Source organism: Coenobita brevimanus, chromosome 102 (assembly GCF_032717465.1).
Source record: "Coenobita brevimanus isolate Jiangsu-jjx chromosome 102, ASM3271746v2, whole genome shotgun sequence".
Classification (NCBI taxonomy): domain Eukaryota; kingdom Metazoa; phylum Arthropoda; class Malacostraca; order Decapoda; family Coenobitidae; genus Coenobita; species Coenobita brevimanus.
The window spans coordinates 39,261,027-39,264,207 of NC_137055.1; positions in this window are offsets into that span (position 1 = coordinate 39,261,027).

The window sequence follows — 3,181 nt, forward strand, 5'->3', positions numbered from 1 at the left end:
TAAATTTAATAGTATCCCATGTGGGTACCAAGGACGAAATAAGGTTAAGGTGTTCTGTGCCAAATGATTCCCTTAACTCCTTCAATTCGATGACGTGCAACTTCTGCTACTTCCAGACGATTTTATTAAACATTGGGGAGACGCTTTATACTGATGGGATTAACCAAAACCTCTCCAATTCAAAAGAAGTGTTCTGTGGGATGAATAAAATCGTCTGAGGGTAGCAAGAATAAACTTTTAAAAATACGTCATCAGAGTGAATAGGTTAAGTCAAGGTGCTACGAAACCTCTGAAGATCAAAATAAACCGGATCTAAATAAATCAGTGTAATGTGGGAAGGGTAGGGGGGGTGAGGGTAGTGCGTGGTTTCGTACAGTTATGACCTAGTGATGCTAAGTTGTTATAGCCTGTTAGGGTAAAAAATGCCCAGGTTCTCTCTCTCTCTCTCTCTCTCTCTCTCTCTCTCTCATATTTCCCAGTAGTCTACTTCCTTCTCACCTTTACACTTTCCTTCCCCGACTTCTTTTTTTTTCTCTCTCACTTCTACCCTACATTCCCTCCCTCTCTCAACTTCCCTCCTCCTGTTTCTATTGCTTCTTCCCTTAATTTCTCTCCCATTCTTTCATCCTTTTCTCTGTCTCTTTCATTTCTCTCCTTCCCCTGCCCGTTTCCTTCTTGCTTCACCACTTCCACTCCTCTCCCACGCCTCCCTCTCAGTCTTCCTCTTCCTCCACCTTCACTTCCACATCCACTTCCTCTTACTTTCTATCTTCATCCTCCTATTGCTTTTCCTGTCTCTTCTGCTCTCTCTAACTTTCCCTCAACTCTTCATCTTCTTCCTCGTCATTATCTTATTTTTCCTGCTTCTCTTCCTCTTACCTCCCTCTCCCTCTCCTTCATCATTTCTCATCTTCTCCCTCTCCCTCTCCCTCCTCCCCCTCTTCTTCTATCACTTTCTTTTTCTAGTTCCGTCTCCTCTCTCTTCCTCTCTTCTTTCGTCCTCTCAACTTTCCTTCCCCGTCCCCTTCCTTCCTCCTCCTCGATTAATCACGCTCTTCATCTTCCTCCTCCCCCCTTCCTCCTCCTCCTCCTTCTACGTCGACCCAGTGACCTCGTGAGCTGACCTCTGACCCCGTGACCCGTGTGAGGAGGTTCCCAGCGCTTACACTCATCTCAAGCCAGTCAGCATCACCTCATCTCACCTCCTCATTTCCACCGCTATCTACAACACACTTGCAAAACACATAGAGGGAATTTATACGTGAAATAGGCTAACACTGATATAAACACGTGGAGTAGACAGGTACAACAGGTAACAATAACATAAACACGTGGAGTGAATGGGTAAAACTGCTGACAATAACAAACACGTGGAGTGGATAGACAGAACAGGCAGCAATAACTTAAACACGTGGAGTGGATACATACACCAGGTAACAATAACATAAACACGTGGAGTGGATAGGTATAACAGGTAACAATAACAAACACGTGGAGTGGATAGGTAAAACAGGTAACAATAACATAAACACGTGGAGTGGATAGGTAAAACAGGTAACAATAACATAAACACGTGGAGTGGGAATGTAAACAGGTAACAATAACAAAAACACGTGGGGTGGATAGGTAAAACAGGTAACAATAACATAAACATAAACAACATTCCTTGCATCAATAACTTAAGAGAGGATATTGAGGTGTAAAGGATAGAATAAATCACTTTGGAAGATGTTACGGAAATCTCCAAAGCCGCTTAGAAAACAGCCCCAGGAGAGAGAGACCACCCGCTACATACTTTCTCATGTTAGATTCCTCCCCCCCCCCTCTCTCTCTCTCTCTCTCTGCTCTTCGTACAATTTCCATCACGCACGGACTCCCTTCAATTAATATCCTTGACACATTATTCACCATTATTCTATTATTATTACTCGTCATCATACAAGTTCGTTTCATTCTTGTCTTCCTTCCCCCGTCGCCGCCAGGAACTTCGGTCGGGGAAGTGGCGAACCAATGAACAAACTAATGCCAACCCCACTCAAGCTTTACAGTGTTTATCACCACTATATATGATCACACACACACACACACACACACACACACACACACACACACACACACACACACACACACACACACACACACACACACACACACACACACACACACACACACACACACACACACACACACACACACACACACACCATTGCATAATAATGTCCATTGTTCCACTCTTCCAGATTAACAATATTTTCAATTATTTAACGCAATATATTCTCTCCCTGACATACAGTACTTCTCTTAATTTAATATTTTAAAAGCTAAAGTTGCTCAGTTCACGGCAGGTCTACAACAGAACCGGACGTCTTCACTAGGGAGGAGCAAGTCATAATCCACCATACTTCATTTCAACGGCCGTTCAATGTTTCTGCATGTATACAGGGTGGTCCGTAAATACCGCTGCACTAGAAACTCACCAGGTGGTATCTGCTGGGGACTGCCCAGTTTGCCGGTGTGGTCGTGTGTGTGGCCGTGAGAGTAGGAAATTAAAGCATGGCGCATGATAGACATGAAAAATTCTGATTGTACAGTCCCCGCAACACACGAAAAATCTCATCGCGGAATAGAAGTGAAGAATAATATATGAACTACTATGTATGCACAATGTGTCATTTTAAACGTTCTCATGCCTTAGACGTTAATGCCACACAAGTTTCTTCTGCTGGGGACCCGCAGGAAATGTGCTAAATGGAGTACGGATTTTTATTCAAAGTACGATAATTTTCTTTTAGACAAATCTGTATTCCGACACAGTGAACCTCCCTCACACTGAATTCCATCAGGCATACCGGACTTACGGTAAAGTGGCGACAGTTCCAGTTCAACCCTGTCATTACGACCAGGGGTGTCAACTGTTTTATTTGCCACTTAATACAGCAGCCTCTCTATTTATGTTAAATCCAGACTTTATTCTAACGTGAAGGCTACCAAACTCACCCCTCGCATTATGACTTGGGGTGTTCAGTGCATTGCCTACTACCACATACCTATTTAAGCTACTCCCTATCATCCCTTTACTGGGGCGACAGTTCCATCTCAGCCCTGGTATAATGACCAAGAGTGTCCATATCATTTGCCAACTTACCATTACATCGTCATCGTTGTATGCAAGCGACAGTTT